Source organism: Nannospalax galili, unplaced genomic scaffold (assembly GCF_000622305.1).
Source record: "Nannospalax galili isolate Female #2095 unplaced genomic scaffold, S.galili_v1.0 scaffold154, whole genome shotgun sequence".
In the NCBI taxonomy this organism is placed as follows: Eukaryota; Metazoa; Chordata; class Mammalia; order Rodentia; family Spalacidae; genus Nannospalax; species Nannospalax galili.
This window is the reverse complement of record NW_008335281.1, coordinates 2,144,713-2,167,047: the sequence shown is the minus strand read 5'-3', so window position 1 is coordinate 2,167,047 and position 22,335 is coordinate 2,144,713. Positions and strand designations below refer to the sequence as shown.

The window sequence follows — 22,335 nt, the reverse complement described above, 5'->3', positions numbered from 1 at the left end:
AAAAGAGAAATGGGTGTGTTTACACATTACCTAGAGGCTGCAGCTGCCAAAACCTGTTCCCTTACTGTGCTATTTCAGCAAGTCATGAGATGGTAGGGATCATGCTCCTCAAAAGAAAAAGACAGTTATTTTCCCTGTGTGCTTTTACTTTAGGAAGCTGAAAGACAGACATGCTCTGGCTATTGGGAGTACTGTGACAAGTATGCATGTTCCTAAGGAGGTGAATTCATGGGGAATTTTGACAAGGTTAAGTTTGGAAAAACCTGACCCTCCCAAACTCTTGGAAAATATTTAAGGAGCTGAGAGAATAGCAAGAAGAGGAAAAAGACTCAAGTTTTCCAGTGAATTCTTGCTTCCGACAATTAACTGTCATGAAAAAAATGAAAAGAAAAAAAAAACACATTTGGTCTGGTTTTACCTCAAATGTAACTGGTATAAAATCAAATTGACCATACTACTACCCTAACTGGCTTCTCTCATTTTCCTTTTCATATGAAAAGTCGTATTTTCACTCCCAGGTTCAAAGTCTTCTGCCTCCAGAGCATCAGCAGGAATGCGCGCGTGTATGTGCACACACACCATCTAATCAGGAGTCCTTTACTGCTTCCTGTATACTTTCCTTCCAACTCTCTGTGGCCTGTCAGTCCTTTCTGCTACCATCTTATTCCAACTCAGGCACTCAACATCTGTCACACAAAGTCAGGGGATCAGAAGGTACTCTAGGTACAAATGGCAAATTTCCAGCAAAGGACAGTACTGGGCACAGTGTTCCGGGGTACACAGGACACAATGAAACCTACTAGAGGCAGTGACCTGTGAAAATGTCAGCAGAGCCTGACGGAAACCAAGAGGAGTTGAACATAGCCACAAATGTACCATGATGCAAAACCTGAGATGTGAGGAACTGAGAACGATGCAAAAGAAGTTTAGAGAGAAAGCGTTTCCTGACGAGGATGAAAACTTTGACTTAAGTGGGTCTAGACTTGATGGTGCCTTAGCCTATGATCTAAGTCGGGGGGGGGCGGGGAGGGACGGGACACTAAAGGAACACCATGAGGTGACAGCTCTTGAGTGAACTGATGAGAGCACATCCTGAGCAATGACTGCTGTGCCTATGTAGCCTACCCTCTGCCCCCACCATGCAATACTATCCCTCCTTCCTAAAGGACAGCTCTGAGCACCACTCTCCCGTTCAAAAATGCTCAGGGACTCCCCACCCTGGGCAGCAAAGCATCCGTCCCCTTTCCCTGCAGTCATGACCACAAGACTACCCCTTCTCGGGCATTTTTTGCCTCACTTCCCAGCATCCTTCATGTCCTCAAGGTCACAAGCACATGCCATTTCATCTCACCAAGTCTTCTCACAGGGCAGTTAATTTTGTGGCCATGGCCAGCACAAGAAGAATAAAACATCCTTGTCATGGGAAGGCAGGAGAGTTGATTTGTTTTTTTTTTGTTTTTTTTTTTTGCTTGGTTTGCTGGCAAAGGGTGGTGGTATTATTTTAAGAACATTTATAGTTTGCATTAAAAGAGGACACTAAAAAAATAGAATTTTGTCCTTATAAGTCTGCTCTGGATATTTAGTAAGTATCAGATTTACTGATCCACCTTGCTAATGTAATTAAATTGATGGCCGGCATCAATTTTCTGGCTCTAACTTTTGAAAGGAAACGCATAAATTAATATTTTAATGAAATTCAGGCAATAGTTATTAGATGTATACTATTTTGCTGAATCCTCTTTCCTATCAGGCTGAAGAGGATCCGGACAAAATAAATACCTATTTCCACTCTCTAGCAGGCCTATGAGGTAATTAAAAAAAAAAAAAAAAAAAAACTAACGTAAATTACTTCAATGTAAGAGGCAAGCACACAAAATACAAACAAGTGGTATGAAAGACATATTGTTTAGAGGATTCCAAGGGCCGATGATCTAAAATGCTAAGATTAGTAACCCTAAAATAAAAGGATTAAACAGCCTATGACATCAGTAAAGTTCACCAACCTACAGTGTAAATAAAAGACCAAACAGACAATGTAAGGAGAGAGTCAATTTATCTTTCTGAACTTCGTGGATAAGAAGTCAACATGATATCAAGTTCAAACGTCAAATGAGGATCTCTAAGTTAGAGATTTAGTGCATTACACTAAAAAGCGTAACTGCCCAAGAAGCCAGAGTTAAGAAGCCAGTCTTAATCTGTAAGGACATTGCTTGAAGATGGTAAGATTCTCAAGCCATGGAGAATGACTGGGTGAATTTAACAGTATCATCAGGTAGACAACATCTGTCAGAGGTCTGGAAAATTCCTATTTTTATGCCATGATATTAAGTGTACTCTTTTGGCTGGCTAAAATCATACTCTTTCTCATAGTTTCCAAAATAATATAGGTATTGCCACAATCCTTGATTATTTCCCAGAACTTGAAGTTAATGCATTCTAGACACACTTAGGGAAGCTCCACCCATGCAATCTCCACAGTATGGTGGCCTATTAAGATCTGCATGGTAACAAAACCAGCTGACATGTCAAGGTAGACGAGGGAAATTTCAGAGTCTTACCTCAAGATGAAGAGCTATAGGCAATCAATGGATTCTGAGGGAGAGAGAATCAGTTTTCTCTGGGGACTAGCTCCCTGAGAAGTTATCTAATCCCAAGTGGGCAGCCCTACACACATGCACACATGAGCACTACTAAATGGATGCAGTGCATTATAAATACACACATATATATATTTATAAATGTATGTATACATAGCTGTCAATAATCAAAGAAGAGGTCAAGAAATTGTGACAGTATCAGGAGATGGGAAGAAGGGGCACGGGGTGAAGATAAAATGCCGATACAACACTCATGTACAAAATTCTCAAAAAATTGTTTTTAAAAATCCCTAAACTCTGACTCTCATCATTTCAACATGGCTTCTATTTTCTTATATGAGTCATACTAAACATAATATAGTGACCACTTCCACGAAGCTCCACTATTGGGATACTGCCAGTCAACTAGACCTGCGACAGCACAGTGACTATGACATGCTGTCTCAAGTTGGGAAAAACAGGGTTCAAGCCTGGCTCTATGATTCAATAGGGCTGTGACTGTGAGTCCATCACCAACTGTAGCACCCCCACGAGCAATAGCTTCCATTTCCTTATACACAAAATAGTGTGTAATGTCTGTATCACGGCTATTTTCTCAAACGAGATAACCGAGGTGGAAAACATCCACTAAATGGCGAACTACTACATCCAGATGTTAATATACATTATCATTCAAACAAGTCACATGGTTACTCAGTTCCCTTGTGTAGGTTTGCTATGGGGAATAAAAGATAAGCGGTCTCTCCATACAGCCTTTACATAGCACAAGCCAAAGGAAGGAGACGAGACGAGGTAAAGAGAGAAGAGACTATCATAAAATAAGAAAGCAGCTTTCCATCAGGGTTTTGAATAGCAACAGCATAGTCGTAGAACAAAATGTACTTTGCTCATACTGTTGGTTTACTGTTGGCTGACTGAATAATGAACAAATGAAGAAGTTACTGACCACATGAATGAAGTGTGTGGCCAAGTTAAAGCTTGAAGACTAAAGCTGGCAGACTCAAAATGTATATGACTGCAAGGAAGAAATTTTTGAAGAAGGGACCAACATAGTTCATGAAGTCTAGTCATGCATGGGATCGACATGAAGCCACTATAATGATGAAACAAAGAACACAATCTTTGTAAGCAGAGTATAGGTGCTCTAAGAGTCTACAGTCTGATTTTGCATTCAAACATGAATACAGACACTGTCTTCAGTCATCATAAAAAGCAAGGGACCTAAAAAAGAAACTGTGCATCTGAAAAGCCATAAAAAACATCTTTACAAAATGTAGTATTATGATGGTTACAACACCCTGAAAATTTATAATGTCTACTCTCAATTATCTGTGATGGCGGGAGGTTTAACATGCACCATCTGACCAGCTAAAAATGTTTCTAAGTGAAATTAAAGCTTTCTTCTCTTTTATTTTCCTAATCTGTAGAAATAATAAGAAAAATACATACATAGGTATATCAGAAGAGAAAGGAGCTATGGAAGGTTCAGCAACAGGTCTGTTGGGAAATCACAAAATAGAGCAATTGCTAAAGAAATAGAGTTATGTATTTTGCGTTTCTTAAGACGTCAATATTAGTAACTGTAATAGCTATGTAATGCTCAGGACAATGATTACTACTCTGAAACCTGATATTCTCAAATAAAAATGGAATTCTGAATTCTTAAAAAGGTTATTCACGTACAACTAGAATCCTGAATCGCAGATCTTACTCGGTGAAGGTTAAAACTTTTTACCTTCCTTCCAAGAAGAAATAACACTTACATAACTCCCAAATAAATCTACTCAGTACAATGAAAAAAATATCTGAGAATATAAAACAGAACCTCTGGTTAAGGACAGAGATTCTAGCTAAATGCATGATGTCAGCACTAGTCAAAAGCATTGCCTGCTTGAAGGGAAACAGTATAATTAGCAGCATTATTGTGAAGATAAAATTATTTGTATTTCTAACTTTTACAGCATGTACCACAAAATGAATATTCTAATAGTTGGGGATTTTCCTTCTTTGAAAGTTCTTTTCTACTTATCACAATTTATGGTGGGGAGAAATTTTATTATTTGGAGAAAAAATTTCTCACTTGAACCACTGGACATGGTCAAGTTCACTAATAAAGTTAGTGAGATGACCATGCAACATAATCAGAATCCATAGTAAAATCTCCCTTCCTAAGATGTATCTGACCGAATTGAAAAAAAAGGTACCATCTTTTCTCAATTAGGTCCATATTGGCAGGCAAAAGAACCCACAGGTATGTGATTGACAAGGTATAATTCCCGTTGAGTTTAAACAATGTCAATTTGACTATTACCACTAACCAACAGCCTCCTGATCACTAATAGTTACTGAGCTCATATTGTCTATCCACCATATGTTTCATCTTCAAAGAGCACTATGGATATAGTAGCATCCTTCTTAACTCAGAACAATTGTTATTTCAAAGCACTGAAGCCCAGAGCTCACAGGGCAACACCAAGGCCATGTCCACTCACAGAAGGCACTTACAGAGCAGTGTCTTCCACATAGCTTAAATCAGATGTCAGCAGCTGAAACTGACCATTGATACTGTAATGTGCACATGGAGAAGAACTTTAATAGCCCAAGCTTATGAGTAGTCAGAAAAGTAAACTGCAATAAAGACATTTAGGTTGGTGGTTCAGGTATTAATTTTCATCTTCTAACATACAGAATAGCCACAGAACACATTAAGGTTTTGCTCTTGAAGTTTTTAAAGCATTTTTCTTCCTGATGGATTTTTCATCTGACTATTTTATAGCCCTTGAATTATACAAAAATGTTTCCAAATGGCACTATGTGTACATAACATGAAAATTTCTGGCCACAAATGACTGCTGAATTATGAACCTTGCAGGCAGAATAGAAAAGATTCCCTAAGTTTGTCGATCTGATATTTCTACTGTTGCTGAATGTCCAAAAACTACACTAGTGAAGTAAGATTCGAGGCAGAGGCTACAAGGAAAATCATTTTAAACAAAGTTAAAGGCAGCTGTTGGAGCCCATAGGCCATACAGTATTACCACTGGGAGGCCACCTGACCAATGGCACCTTGAGATGGTCACCGTTAAACACTAGTTGGTTTGGCTTGGAAATTGACTCTTGAAATGATTAGACACTTTCTCCTTTTATTATGATCCCTCATCAGGTTTTTAAATAGCTCCAGTTAATTTGGAAAGAAATTAAGTAACAAGCTGCACAATTTTAGCATCATGAAAAACATATAAAACTTCAGGAATTCAAATCTTATGACCTAAATTAGGAAAATATTTTTTCCCAATTTTCTATTACTATAAAAAGGGTTAATTGAAACATGAGTTTCCCTAAGTTAACAAAAATTTAGCAAGCCCTAAAATCGTATCATTTAGATTTCTGATGCCAAAAATCTGTTTGACAGAGCAGGCTTTACTACACTGACATTTTAAGAGTAGCCAAAGTCCTGTTCCCACTAAACGTTGGCAGTCCTAGTGATCTGTGAACAGCCTCAACTCCTCCTGGTTCTGAATTCTCTGTCTCAGGAGCCTCCACAGCCATCCAGGGCAACATGAAGTTCAACTGAACCCTTACTTAAATGTCTGTTCTCATCACAGAAACCAAAATTTCTGCAAATTGAGAATTGGTTGATTAGTGGGAAGTGTTGGCTTTCTTAAAAAGCTCATTATATATTAGATCTGAATGGAATAAGATGTGATTATACACACACACAATCTCTCCCAGAGTAAAAACTGATATTCTCAAATTGCTTCAAGATTACAACAAGGAAATTATCAATAAGATCATTCTTAAAAGAAGGCTGTGGAATATAGACCAGTGGTAGCACTTATGCTTATAAAAAGCTGGGAATAGCCTCATGTTTACATATAAGTCCAGTGCTGTGGGGGCAGACAGGAGGAACACTGGGGCTGACTGACTGTCAGGCTAGCTCTAGGTTCAGTGACAGACCCTGTCTCAAATGAAGAAAGCAGAGAGTGACAAAACAACATACCTAATATCCTCGCTTGGCATCCAGGTACACAGGCCTGTGCACCTGTAGACATGTGCACATACACCACAGACACAGACACCACACTCATATACATACACATACAGCTACATACAAAATTTTTAAATAAGCCAAAATAACAAAAAGGCCCACAATACAGATGTACAAATACCTCCATGAAGGTAATATCCCCAACATCAGTCATGTTTTGTGGCCCTCAAGTTATTATTGTCAAAAATCTCACTTAAAGCCTACTTACTATTGTGCTTTAGATATATTTCCCATAACTGAAATAAAATCATAGCAAGCATTTGGTTTAACTTACCTAGTGGCTGAATGTTAAGCAACTGGTAACAGAGTGTTCCAACCATCAATTCACTTAATTTTTCAAGTAGATTTAATTATCATCATCTTTTAAAAAACTCAGAGACTCCACCTGATGAGGAAAACACAAACAGAACAGTGTTTAAGACAGAAGAGCTTTAAATGATCTGTACATTAGTAACACAAATTCAAATCAAGGCTAGAACTATATCTTTCCCTAAGTTACTGTGTTACCTAAACAACCGAACACCAAAAAATATCTGGTAGCTGAATTATATTTTATAATTTGTGGTAAAATGAATGGTTAAGCACAGAGAAAGAATAAACTAGCAAAGTGAGGCTGAAGAGCTTATTTTCAGTGTTGATTGGCACATGGGAATGACTGACTACATAGCACAAAGATATTAAAATCACAGATGAGCAAACATGTAAATTATCACTCTGGAACTACCTCTTTGATTCATATAATTCACGATGTAATGAAAAGGTGTAGGTTGCAATTCATGAAAGTCATTAGAACTTAGCCACAGCCAATCTCTGCCATGAGACAGAGGCAAACACCTAGATGGACCATTTACACATAGCAGTGATCAAGACGTCTTGAAAGAATTCAGACCATGAGTTCCAGATCATTCTGAGCACGCTACCGTGTTTTCCACAGAAACTGTTCACACTAGTAAAGACCTCTCAGTAGCTTATCATATACATTACCAGTTCGTTGTCCTTATTTTACCAGCAGAAGCAATTTTCCTGAAATCTAGACATTAAATTACTGTCTCAGTTCCGATAGAAGTTCCAAGAGAAAGCAGGCAATACCTCCCCTGCAGAAAGACTAAAATAAACACCAGGAGGTGGAGCACAAGAGGGGGTTGATAAGAGAATCACACAGCATGGGGGTTGAAGAGATGGCTCAGTAGTTAAGAGCACCAGCTGCTCTTATAGGGGAACCTGGTTCAGTTCCCAGCACCACAGGGCAGCTCACAACCGTCCATAATTCCATTTCCAAGGGATCTGATGCCCTCTTTTGGCCTCCACAGGCACTGCACTCATGGGTGCACTTACATATGTGCAGGCAAAAATACTCATATACATAAATCTTAAAAAGGAAGAGATTAAATAAATACAGAAAGAAATAAAATTACATAGCTTGGAGCTAATCCCAAAGTAGGTCTCCCTAGAGTGAACTTGGCATTTTAAAACATACAAATATTTTGAGGTCCCAGAACATAAGAACAGCCATATCCATGTCAAAGCTCAAGCACATATTCCAAATCCATAAATACATGGCTTTTATTATGAAATTTAGAATTAATTATAGCTACTCCCCCAATATCACCACACATATTAATGAAGCTTTTCAGTATTTAAAAAAAATAAAAGTTTAAAATAATTTTCCATTCTAGTTTTAGGTATTCACTCAAAAAAAAACCCAGATAATTGCATAAGACAAATTATAATAGGCAACAGTCATGGAATATGTATGAATTTCCATGAAAATCTATGGACAGGTTCTGATCTCAGTGCTGTCCACAGAGTAGTTATCCAGGAAGCTCATTTAGTTAGGGTCTCAAAAGATTTCTTCATTAGCAAAGATAACAGTCCTAATTATTATTCCACAGTTCCTGCCATTAGCATGACAAGATAAATGTCATATGCTTTGGTTATTATTTCATTTACTCATTTATTTTTCTGATGCTGGGAATCTGACCCAGGGCCTCGAATTTGCAAGGTAAGAACTCTGCCACTGAGCTACACCCCCAGCCTATTCTGTGTGAATATGAATGTGTGTGTGTGTGTGTGTGTGTGTGTGTGTGTGCATGCATACACATGTCTGTATCTTTAATTAGGCTGATTTATAAATCCGGTCACCATTCAGTGGACTGTAAGATGGCTCAGCACATACTTTTTTATCCTTGAATATCTAGAGTTGTGAAACTATTTCTCTCTCTGTTTCCTGGAGTTTTTTATGTAAATGTTTTTAAAAGCTTTCAAATAACAATGGTAGCTCGGTTCATATCATTTCTGAATATTTGCCAGGACAGATGTGCACAGAGAATAGTATAACATTTAACAACTTTTTCTTTCAGTTAGTCACTTTACAAAGTAGACTAGCACACGTTCCCTCATGAGGCAGAACAAACTTGAAGATTCTTTTGTATGCATACAATTTATTTTTATTTATGTGTTTGTGAATGTGTGGTGCCTGCATGTATATGTTTGTAGTGTATGCATGTGGGTGCACAGGTGCATGCATCTACATATGCACATGTGGAGGCAAAGGTTGGTGTTGTGTGTATTCCTCTATGACTCTCCATGTTTTTTGAGACAGGGTCTCTCACTGAACCTGGAGCTCACAAATTGGTTAGTCTGGCTGGCTGTGAGCTCCCAGAATCCTCCTGTCTCTGCTTCCCAGCACTAGAATTACAGGTGTGCACAACCATGCCCAACTATTATTGTGGGTGTGAACTCAGGGGCTCATGTTTACACAACAAGTACTTAAGCCACTGAGCCATCTTCCAAGTCCTCCAACTTGAAAATTATTTCTTTTTTTTTAATTTTACGTGTATGAGTGTATTGCCTGTATGTATGTGAGTGCATCTGTGTCGTGCAATGCCACAGAGGTCAGAAGAGGGCTTTGGATTCCCCTGGAACTGGAGTTAAGGATGGTTCAGAGCTGCCATGTGGATGCTGGGAATTGAACCCAGGTCCTCTGCAAAAACAGTCAGTGCTCTTAATCGCTAAGCCATCTCTCCAGCCCCCGCAACTTGAAAATTCTTAAAAAGCCTCTCTCATTGAGTTTTCATTGTACAATGTGAAACTGACCTGTACAAATGTCTAAATCTAATAAGATCCCTTTTTCAGTTCTTACTTATTTCTGAGGTAGCATAGTGTTTCCTAAATTATGCTAATTCTTGCCTCCTAAGAAGTCTGAAATTTCTAAGTACAAGTCATTAGTCCCATATGTTAAAAGGCTTTTCACCCACACAGCAGCAAGTATCTTTCTACCTGTCGTGGAGGAGTCAGTGAGTTTACATGACCAAAGGAAATTTTCAATGCTTATAGAGTGGTACAGTCCTCATATCAAAGTCCAAAAGCAGTAAGGAAAAACTCTGAAGAAACAATTATGCTGCCTTGTTTAACAGATAAGCCTAGGTGTGCAAACCACAAATAAACAGTAAAACCTGACATTGATGGAAGATCCACACAATTTCTGAACCATTTTTATTTTTATTTTTTATGTGTATGAGTAGTATTGCCTGCATGTGTGTAAGTGAATGTGCTGTATAATGCCCACAGAGGTCAGAAGAGGGCTTTGGATACCCTGGAACTGAAGTTGGCCATTAGCTACCATGTGGGAGCTGGGAATTGAATCCCAGTCCTTTGCAAAAGCAGTCAGTGCTTTTAACCACTGAGCCATCTCTCCAGCCCCAATCCTTACAATATCTAGGCTGCAAAGTAAGGCAATACTGAAGCACCCTTATAACTAGATGAAGAAGCTAGGTCTAAATGTCTTTTCCATTAACTTCTGTTAATGTCACCCTCACCTCACTGGGGGTGAGGGACTGTATATGACTTAATAAGTAGCATTTTGGCCCCATCGGAAAACCAATGTCCATCTGAACTTTGATTTGCTTTTTTTTAATTTATTTATTTTCGTGTGCATGAGTGTTTTGCTTACATGTATGTAATAAGTGCACCAGTGCATGCAATGCCTTCAGAGACCAGAAGAGGGAGTTGGATCCCCTAGAACTGGAATTATGAACGACTGTTAGCCACCATGTGGGTGCTGGGAACTGAAGCCAGGTCCTCCGCAAGAATAGCCAGTGCTCTTAATAACTGAGTCATCTCTCCAGTCCAGAAAGAGACCATTTTGTTGTTGTTGATTTTTTTTTTTGAGATAGCTATAACTATGCAGCATAGGCTGGCCTGGAACTCACAGAGATTCACCTGCCTCTGCCACCCAAGTGCTGGTACCCAAAGGCCTGTACCACCACATCTGAAATTTGGTTTTCAATCTGTTGCATGGTCTAAAAAATGTAGTAGTCTATCATTGGCTAATACTTGGCAATGCTTGTCACTGATTGGTCTGTATCAGCTATCTGCATGCAATAAATCAGATGCACTGACAATGCTGGCTTATGTGGCCATCTAGATGAATGGCCTACCCTGTAATATGCAGGAATTATACTTTCCAAGTTCAAAGGGCACTCCCTGAAGCAGGATAGGGACTGGCTGGTTGCAACAGGCTTCACAGTGAGCTCCCGGCACCTGGAGTAAGACTGTGCTGTGTCACCATGTCCTCCTTACAGAGCTGATTAACCCTTAGCAATCTCCACCACTCTCCTTTCATTGACAATAAGACTGAGGCTCAGAAGGCAGGACCTGCCCAAGGCCTGAGACTAGAAACAGACTTCCTGACTTGTCTTACACTGTGTTCCCCCTCAAATGGAGGTACTGTCCCTGCTAGGGGCAAAAATCCTTATACTTACTGGAAGTTGACTGAGCACCAACTCCATTAAACTTTCTTCTCAGTTTAATGAATGCAGAATGAGAGCACAAACCCCAAATCCTGTAAGCTTCGCCCCATCCAATCTACCACTAGATAAACGTAGTGAAAACCGACCCAAAAGAGTAAGGACATCGAGAATAGTATTTTAGCAGGGTTCCAGAATACCATGTGAAAAGCCGTTCCTGACAGCTCAGTTTAACACAGCTGCCGGATAAGTTATTCATATTAGTTTTCCTTAGAAACACAACAAAACTGAAAATATTTTAACCAGAAAGACAGTCTTAATCCTGTGACCCAAACACAATAATCTAGAATGTGTTTCACTATGAACGTGTTTTATATAGTGGTTCTCATATTGTTCACAATTCCAACTTTTCCACTCACTATTTCACAAGCAATTCTTGATTTGCATGTATTCCACAGACCACACATTTTTACTAGTCATATATTATTCCATAGAGTAAGCAAGAAGTCATTTCCTTCATTACTCCCATATATGAAATTATTTCACATTTTTACTTATTTGTAACACTAGAAATACTATTTTTCCTTTTAACATATTACCAGAAACAGTATTATTAAAACAAAAAGTTGGAACATTTTATGGAGTTCCTAGTTATATCCATATTGATGTCAAAAGATTTAAATTCCCCGTAAGTAATCTACTTTCATCAGATTTCTTTACCGTTATAATTGACTTTTTGCCATGATTGACATTTTTTTTAAAACATGGTGGTTTATTTAATAGAAATGGCCCCTCAGAGTTTCTTTTTTATTTTAATGTCGACAACAATTATTCCACTAGTTAAAATAAGTTTACTCTCTTTTACCTTTAGCGGAAAATTTACCTACTCATACAATTTGATTATGCTTAGGTCGTGGCTTTTCTTTAGCAATTAAATGGTCCTTTAGTTTAACAGACATACTTGAGGCCTATACTAATTTGGTCAAAGGGACATAAAGGACAGTTTTTGCTCCTTGCCCTCCTAGGTCGACTAGTTCCAGGGGACTATGAGCATCTCTCAAAATATCCTGTAACTGTGGTGGGTCACCTGTCACCGAGGAGACCGCAACAGATAGACTTGAACCAGTGTCCAGTCTACAAAGAGGAGGGTCAACACAGAGGAATCATTTGCTCCATGCTTCCAAGCGAAGCCAGCCGTGGTTGAGCAGGACCTTTGACTTATCTTCACATAGGCCGAACTGGTAAAAGAAAGGAGCCAGGAGCTCCTCCCAAACCCATGTGACCCCTGAGGAACAGATCCTGAAACCGCCTTAAGAGTAAAAATAAATTGGTTTATCTGGGCCAACTGTATGGCCTTAAACACCCCCAAAAAAAGTATAACCAAAGATTAAAGGGGTCAATATAATTTTTTGAGTCCATATGTATAGCTAAAGGCTACATAACAAGCAACAATGCCAGATAGGAGACACATTCTTTTGAGTTGTTGGCCAGGGTGGCCCAAGGCACTCCCAGATAGTAAGTAACCCAGCATAGAACTGGGAAAATGAACTGCAGACCCCAATCTTATCTAAAGGAATATTGACAACCATTTGCTGCTAGATGAGGAACAGCTGACTTTCCTAAAACAAAGACCTCTAGATAGGCTGACTAGATTCACCAGATGGACAAGTAGTGGGGAACGGCTGAGGTGCCGACACCACAGTGGACAGTAGCAGGGATAATAGAGTATAAGGGCTCTGGGGGGGAGGGGGGAGGCTATGGGAGGGTGCCATCTGGGAAGTGGGTGTACAGTTGAATAAGATGGTTTGGGATGTTCTGTGTGATATACACACACAAAAAAAATCAGCAAATTAAAAAAAAAGAATTATATTTGAGGAAGAAGCATAAAAAGTTACATCATGTTAATTAGTGGAAGTGATAAACATTACCACTGAAATCTACCCGATGACTTTATAGCGCCACTCCCGGAGTTGCCGTTCCCCAGAGCAGTCTGTGGACCCGCAGGAAGTGAGCGCACCCTGTGCCCAGAGAGAGCGCAGTCGCCCATAAGGAACAGTATAAGTCCTCTTCCTTTTGCCCTTTACAGGGCTTATACTGAGTTCAACATTGCATAACTATATTATTTCAACAGCGAACCTAAAAATTAATAGCCACTTTTGAAAGAGATGTATCTTTGCTCTGGAAACTGTTACTGAATATGTTAAAGCTGGAATGAAATGCTTCTTCTAAAAAAAAAAAATGGCCTTTATGTGATGTGTACTTGGATTAGCTCTTCTGTGAAACTTTAAGTTTATTCTGAAATGCTTCATTGACCACTTACTATATCTGGCATGTATTTAGATCCACTGCATGGGGTACATATTCAAACATGTCTGGCATATCCAAGTTATCCACAATCCTATTTATTGTTCACCCTCCTCACATATATTTCCATAGGCTTGCTAGATATTTTTTAAGATTTAAGAAAAAGTTTATGTATACATGTGTGTCTGTCTGTATGTGGGTATGAACACACATGTACAAGAGGCAGAAGAGGGCACCTGACCCCTTGAAGCTGGAGTTACTGGCAGTTATAGGCTGTCCAACGGGTGTTGGGAACCGAACTCTATCCCTGCAGGAGCAGCAGGTGCTCTGAACAGCTGAATCATCTCTCCTTCTCCTGGTTGCTAAGATTGTTTTGTAGGCGTATACTTAGTCTAATGGGTCGTTTCTGGTTTCTTTCTCATTTTGTTACTTTGATCCACTATTTGAGGTAGAACTCCTATGCAGATGGGTGAACACAGTATGACTGGCACTGGAGTATGCAGCTTTCCTGTCATTTCATGAACCTGGTGTGCATCTGTTTGCTGCTTCAGTAACTGTGGTTTGGGGTGTGTCTGATTCTGTAGTCCGGCAAGGTTCCACTCCTCTTTTCTAACATCCCTTGATACTTTCTTATACACATGTATGCTTGAAAAATTCTCACTTGTCTTATTCTAGGTGATATTCTTTAATTACTGTATTATTTTCCCTTCCTATCAATCATACTAAAACCATCCTAAGGGCAAATAAGACAGTAATTCCATTTGGATGAGGACTAGAATTGCATTGTCATAAATACAATATCCACATATCATATATAGAAGCATCTTTTCGGCATTTTAGTTTTCCATGTTAAACAAAACACACTGTATTAAAAATAATCTGAGTGTATAACACTTTCACTTCCATGTTCAATAAATGTTCATAGTTCCCCTACTTCCATTTCCATTTTACTTGCTTAAAACACATCATTCCCTTGGGGTTGGAGAGATGGCTCAGTGGCTAAGAGCACTGGCTGCTCTTGCAGAAGACCCAGGTTTGGTTCCCAGCACCCACAAGGCAGCTAAAAGCTGTCCTTAACTCCAGTTCCAGGGGATCTTATGCCCTCTTCTGATCTCCTCAGGCAATGCAGGACAGAGATGCACTTATATACATACAGGCAATACACTCATACACATAAAACTAAAAAAAAAAAAAAAAAAAGACCATTTCCACCCAGTAGCTAATTGTGTTAATTCCTTCTAAGTGCCCCAAAACAATATCATTTACAGGTGGTCAAACAGTGATCAAATAGGAGTTAAGTAACTTAAGTCCTAGCTTAAACAAAATAGCTTAATTTCCTTAACAAAAATGAAATTCAGCTATATGAAAACACCACCACTGTGAAATAGTCCAGTCAGCCATTTTGCTGAAAACAGAGATGGATGGATTCACTCAGAACATTGCTGGATGGCTCAGACAACCGAACACCTGGTACCCTCCTCCTCCTTCACTCCTTGGCGTCCGTCTCCTGTTTCTGACGTCAACTAGGTTTGAATTCAAAGACAGGAGAAAGCAGAGAACTGTAGAGGTTTAATGAAAGAACCAAGCCTTGTGACACACTCCTATAACCCCAACACTCTGGGGGTAGAGGCAGGAAGATCGGAAGTTTAAAGTCAGCCTCGGCTACATGGCAAGTTTGAGACCAGCCTGGACTACATGAGGTCCTATTTCAAAAACAAAGCAAAACAAACGTAATATTATAAGCTTAATGTTTTAACTGAAAGCAACAGTCCTCATTTCACTGTGTATGCTAATTAAATCCATATGTCATTGTCCAAATTTAACGAACCTAGGTGCTCTAATGCAATCTTTTATTTCAGACAACCTAAGTGGCCTACACAGAAATCTACACTGTCGTGAAAGGGAAGAAAAGGTCCCACGTAGGAATGAAAGGAGGAAAGCAACCTAGGGCAGCATACAAGAACCAAGGTTTTTCTGTTTATACTTGAAAGTCACACCATGTGTCAAGTTGAGTGAAAGTTGGAGTTGCCTGCTTCTCCATTTTCCTGAAGAAAAAACACATGAAGTGGCAAATATTTACTCTAAACCTTGTTTCCTGAAAGACTGCAAGATGCCCACAAATTTTCTTTCTTAGAGTTCAAAATAGCAAGCAGGGTGAACATAAACACATGGAAGAAGAAAGGGAGGGAGGGAGGGAGGGAGCAGAGGGGAGAGGGGAGAGGAAGGGAGGAAAAGGGAAAGGGGGGACAGAGGGAGGGAGGAAAATAGAAAGGGAAATCATGCTTTCTGCTTGTTACAGAGACCGTTTAATACACTGTGTACCTAGTGGTAGTCTTAAGCCAGAATACAAATACAGAGCCTCTTGGCCACATTTAAATGTGATCAGTGTCTGTGTGTCTGTCTGTCTATCTGTCTTTCTGTCTGTGTATCCTCAATCGTTCTCCCTTATTTTTTTGAAACAGGGTCTCTCACTGAACCTGAAGCTTGCTGTTTTGGGCAAGACTGGCCACTGAACCCCAGGGATCCTCCCATCTCCGCCTTCCAGCACTGGGATAATAGAAGTGAACCTCCACCTTCAGGTTTTTAAGTGGGCGCTGGGTATCTGAACTGAGGCATGCTTGCATGGAAAGCACTTTACTGACTGAACCATCTACCTAGCCCCTAAATGTGATTGGTGCTATGTAGAGACTAAACTGACAGCATCATAGTTACAGTAAAGGCAAGCCATTCTCTGCTCCAGTCAGATAGCTCCCTAATTCATGATGGAATTCTTGCAGAATGGGAAAGCTAAACACTGTTGTGGTCTCAACCATGCTTTTAAAACTGTAACAGACACATGAGTTAACAGGGGAGCTTGTTAAAATGTTCTGATTCTGTAGGTTCTGATCCTTGTTAATAGGTCCTGTCGGTCTGAGATGAGCCCCAAAGAACACAGATGACATGCTGCTGTGAGGCCCACATTTTGAGAAGCAAGATTCTAATAACAGTCAATTACAAATGCTTGCTAAGTACATAATACTCTGGTAGTTGCTGCAGGAAATAATAAAGTCTGTGACATGAGCCCTGAGCGCTCTCTCTCTCTCTCTCTCTCTCTCTCTCTCTCTCTCTCACACACACACACACACACACAAACACAGTGTTTTTTAAAAATATATGTGCTAAAAGCTAAAGTGTGTGGTGAAGAGTCTAAGAATAAAAAGAGCTGAGGACACAGAGAGTTCAGTCTGGGCAACAGCTGCTGCCAAGGGCTCAGACCGTGCTGGAGCTACAGGCCTTGGGGGGTGCTTGGGGGGTGGGAGGGGAGTGGGCAGGCTGAAGACAGAGCAGCGCCCCGCCATGACCAAGCAAGAAAGAAGAGGCTAGATTTCCATCAGAGACCTTCAGCATTCCTGTCTGAGGTAGGAGATACCATCACAGGAGACTTTTAACCAGAATTCACTTTTAACCAGGAAAATTTGCAGGTTTGAGACCTGTACTGCTGCTCTGGAACAGTGAAGAATGGATAGCTTGCCTTAGTCCTATGCAAATTTCCTCTGTTGGCAGCAGCAACAGTGTTAGGAATGACATTTTTAGGTTTAAACCTAAGAGTGAAAATTACCATTTTTGTTTATCTATATTTATACATATGCATTAACATTTGTCTTTAATGATACCAATTTTAAGAACACTTGAACCATAACTTTTTACTGCAACAGAATTAATGCTCTTCTGTTACTTAAAGTGTTTGAATATTCTTTTTCTTATGAAAATAAACATTTTCCTTCTATAAAGTACTTTTGGATGGCATATACCCATACAACACCCTCAACTAAAGTGTCATTCTTCCTTTCCCTCCTACACTGGCTGACAATAGGAAGAAAACATCCAGGAACAGAATGAAATTATTAATGAATTATACCTTAAATTTTTGAACCTCCTTGGAGAATTTTCTTCCTGCTAGCCTACATGATGCTGTCTACGTTGCACAATGAATTCAACAGAAAAGCAAGAGGGCAGCAACATGAAAATTCCATCTTGAAACTCTGATTCTGAAGAGGTAGGTAACAGAAGGCTGCGGGTCCCGGGCCCACTGCAAGAGGAAGGGAGCATTTGAAAGAGAATGAGGCCATCTTAGCATGCCTAGGTTAAGTCAGCAATCTTACTATTCCAATTCCACCTATTAGTCATTAGAACCACCGACTCTGCAGGGCCTGGTGGCGCACGCCTTTAATCCCAGCACTCAGGAGACAGAGGCAAGCGGATCTCTGTGAGTTCAAGGCCAGCCTGGTCTACACAGTGAGTTCTAGGACAGCTGGGGCTACAGGGAGACCCTGTCTCAAAAAGATGAAAAGAAAAAAAATAGAACCACCAACTCTATCACCTTATTGAAGCACTGAGAAGTATGTTTAGAATACCTCCAAATACCACGCTTTATATTAATGTTAGATAGCTTAGTGCATTTACTGTCCCAGGTATACTCCTGTCCTACCAAACACCCTGGAGTTCCCATCCTTACAAAAGACGACCGAACTTAGGGAATATGTGGTGGCAAGATTCTGCTGTTTGAAAAGCTCAAGGTTTGAACATTACAAGATACTTATCGTGACATTTACACAGGTAGGGCCTTTGAACTCAGCAGGCACCAAGACATTTCCCTCCACCCCTCCCACCCAACACATACACAAACACACTAATGACAAGAAATGATATCATCATATAGATTCTAAATTAAGTATAACCCGTGAACAGTTGCAAAACATGAAAGACAGCACAAACAGACATACCCTAGAAAGATCATGAAGCCTGCCTTCCTCAAGTTTCTTCAACTCTCTACTCCAAACTCTTTAGAGTATCCTCCCCTAACTGAGTCATGGGGTCAACATCTGACTGCATCCACAACAGAACAGGAGCACCAAAGTTTCACAGGGGATAGCCAAAACACAGTGAGTTCTCACTGTGAGAAGAATTTCAGGAGAAAACAAAAGCAGCTCTGAAATCTCAGAACGTTATGAACTTAATATAAAGAAATAACTGTTAGTGATGAGATATATTTGGGGAGGGGCTTCGCCAGAACAGGATAGGAAAACTTCCCTCTGAGGAAATGCTCTCATTAATTCTAGTACAATACAATGCAAGAGACTATCGCATAAACCAAGACGAGATAGGTTTCCTTTTGGTTTTTGAGGCAATTTCTATTTGAACTGAATTGACCCTTCTGAAACGGGATCAATGATGTTTCCCCAACCCTACCCCTACTCTAGTAAGGCATGTATATCTTTAGGCTAGTTATGAGGCACAGAACCATCTTAAATTCCTGGTGTCTGTCACTATAATCCCCTGTGTTCACGTGCCCACCTGCTTTTAGAACTGCCAAGGGCTATCACCAGAAGTCACGGGGGTACATCTGCAGCAGCACAGATGTCTAACTACAAGCTTGGTGCACACAAGGTTCAGCTGAGAAAGATTTCCCCAGCCAGACCCAGCCAGAGGTCTGCAGGAACCCCACGGCCAGGCCTAGATCAAATGAAGGTCGATGCAATGTCCCTGAAGGAAGCTCAGTGAGTTGGTTCCCCTGAACCACGCCTAGAAACCCCTCTAGACTAACAGTCTGCCTGGCTGAGCTGTTGTCTTCCTCCAAACAGAGGGGCCCTCCTCCCAAGTGACAGGCTGGGTGCAAACCAGCCTTCCGCAGACACCAGAAGAAAGCACAGCTCAGCAGAGCTGCTGGGGACAACCACTTGTGGCTGACACAAAGGCAGGCTCCCTCTGCCACAAGACTGGGGCGGTGGAAATGCAGATTGCAGACAGGACATCCCTCCTGGCACCCAGTGTGAGTGAAGCCCAGGCCACAGCAACAACAGCCTGGCCGGAGAACAGCCTGCACCACACTTCAAAGCCAGAGGCCCTGGGAGGTTGGCCCACAGCCAAAGACGCTGGGAGCTGCAGGGAGTGATCAGCCTCCCGGATAATAGCGAAAGGGACCTGGTGGAGTCTGAATTCCAAGCACCGGGAGGTTTTCTCAGAGATTTTACCCTCTCCGGTCAGAGCAGCGATTTAATTTCTTTTGAAGGAAAAAAAAAGGGGGGGGGTACACATTCTCCAACCTTTCAGTCTGAAAGACAGACACCACAATACAAGCTGAATGCACTCAGATCACCCTAACCCTCAGTCAATATCCAAAACAATACAGCTAAGTGAGACTCAGCGTCTTCCCTTCATCTTAAAGGGGCTTTAAGTGGAGAGAGTAATCACTATCATTTAAATGCAAACATTGCTGTTTCATGCTTCAACCCTATCAGATTTTTCCCATGGATTCTCTTAATTAGAGTCACATCAAATGTTAATTATAACCTGACAGCTCTATTGATTTGGTAGGCACAGCAAATAGTTCAAATTTAGGTAACAAGGTAAAAAGGACTTAAGGTGACCTTCTAACTCTGGGTCACATGACTCAGCTCTTGGCCCAAGAAGGTTTACCCAGAAAAGTTAGCTGCTTGCTCAACAGAAATAGAATTAGTTGAAGAATTATCTTAGAGTCAAATTATCTTACATAAAATGAGAGGAGAGAGAGAGAGAGAGAGAGAGAGAGAGAGAGAGAATATGAATATTCTATAGAAAGGCTGGGGGGTGGACAGTAAAGTGCTTGCTGCACAAGCTTGAGTACCTAAATTTAATCTTCAGCATCCCATATTTATAAAACCAGACACCTGTAACATCAGTGCTGGGTAGCTTGCTAGTCTTGCCTAATCAGTGAGCTCCAGGTTCAGTGAGAGACTCTGACTCAAAATACATGGTGGAGAGTGATTGAGGAAGACACAACCTCTGGCTCCCATCCCACATGCACATCCACTCATGTGCATACACACACACAAAAATATACACACACAATGAGCCTATAGGAGATGACAATCTCTTTCTTCTGTGTGAGACCTGGCTGGGTCCCTTATACTCCTGAAGTGACTGGGTTCCCCCTGGACAAGCCATGCTGCATAAATGCTAGTGAGATCAGAGAAGGCTTATTAGCTCTCCCTTCCCAGGAAATGCATATGAGTTGAGGTCACTCGGCTCTAATCGGGCCTGTACATCAGGGCTACACTTCCAGCAACACAGGCTCCATTAAGCCAGCAGTTTGTCATAGCTCTGCCTGTCATCCCTAATGGCTGGGGGTGGAAGAACGTCCAACTCCATGCTGATCCGGTGTGGGGAATGCCAAGGTACAGAGTTTTACTTGATTGCATAAAATGAAGAGCTATTTTCAGCTTCTGAATCACCACTCCGGCTCCTTCACCACTCCTAAAGCTGTATTACAATCCTTCAAAAATATCTCTTCTATTACATTTGATGTAATCCTACTAAGCCTTCAACAGACAAAATCATGAGAGGAAAGGAGAAAATCAAAAACAAGAGTTTACAAACATTTGACATTTAAAATGGTCACTGCTGTATTGACAGCGAAACTTCAGTAATCTTCAAACTCTATAAAGACCCTGGGCAATTAGCACTTAGCAGGACTCTAGTGCCTGAGGACAGCAATCGATTTTGTTTTAGTCACACTTCTGAAGATGACTTTGAAGAAAAACATTAAATAATGGAAATTTTAAAGCTGCTAACCAATATAGGAAAAGCCTCCGCTCTTTCTGTAATTATTCCCCTGGGATTTGTGCTGCCTATTATAAAAACAGGATGTTTTGTTTGTGTTCTTCATACAAGACGACTAAACGTATCAGACTCTGAAACATCCCAACTACAAATCCATGTGAAGTTGGGTAATATTCAAAAAGCCAAACTGAATTCAACTTTCCTGGTCAGTGTGAAATGATCTTAGGAAACGCCTCTTATTTTTCGGAACCCCAAAAGGGGAACAGTTACCAAAGGTGACTGTGATGGCTCCTCATAAGAGCTCCAAGAACTTGAGCCTAACTAGAGCCAAGACTTAATATTTTTGTTTTTATTTCATGTGTACGAGTGTTTTGACTGCATTTATATATGTGCACCACATGCATGCAGAACCGTTGGAGACCAGAAGAGGGCGTCAGAGCCTCTGAAACTGGATTTACAAGTGGTTGTGAGAGTCCATGCGGGTGCTGGGAACCAAACCCAGGTCCCCTGCATGAACAGCAAGTGAGATTTTGTATATTTAAATTTGCATGGATTAGTGTGTAGTAACTGGATGCCTGATACATGTAATTAGAACAGGCTACATTCAATCAATAAGGCTTGATAGCTTCATTTTTTATAAAACCACAGCTTTAATAGCTAACTGCTTATCAAACTTTACTACCTGATGATATGACTTTCGGCCTACAATAATGGAAGTATACATATCTTCCCCTTATCAAAACCACATGAGTATGTAAGATAAATGGGGAAGAAATGTTGTCTAAGAAACAATTCTAAATATGCTCCTAAATAGATAGTTGGATTGTACATTTGCCATTCATTGCTTTTAAAAAATACCTGGTAACACTGGAGCGATGGCTCAGTGATTAAGAACATTTGCTGCTTTTGCAGAGGATCAAGATTTTGTGCCCAGCACCCACATGGCAGCTAACAACCATTGGTTATTCCATTTACAGAATATTCTGGCCTCCAAGGGCATTGCACACATGTGGTATACCTACATGCAGGCAAAAACACTCTTATACATAAAAACTAAAAA

The 22,335-nt window shown here is 40.4% G+C and overlaps 1 protein-coding gene across 5 annotated transcripts in view; it reads right to left on the bottom strand.

The window, feature by feature from the left end:
- Positions 1-22,335, bottom strand: part of Hivep2 (human immunodeficiency virus type I enhancer binding protein 2) — a 209,274-nt gene that overhangs the window by 84,170 nt on the left and 102,769 nt on the right. For all 5 annotated transcript variants that reach the window (XM_029561963.1, XM_029561964.1, XM_029561962.1 and 2 more), the window contains one exon: positions 6,920-7,030. The gene's annotated coding sequence lies outside the window, so the exon portion shown is untranslated. The remainder of the gene's footprint in view (positions 1-6,919; positions 7,031-22,335) is intronic.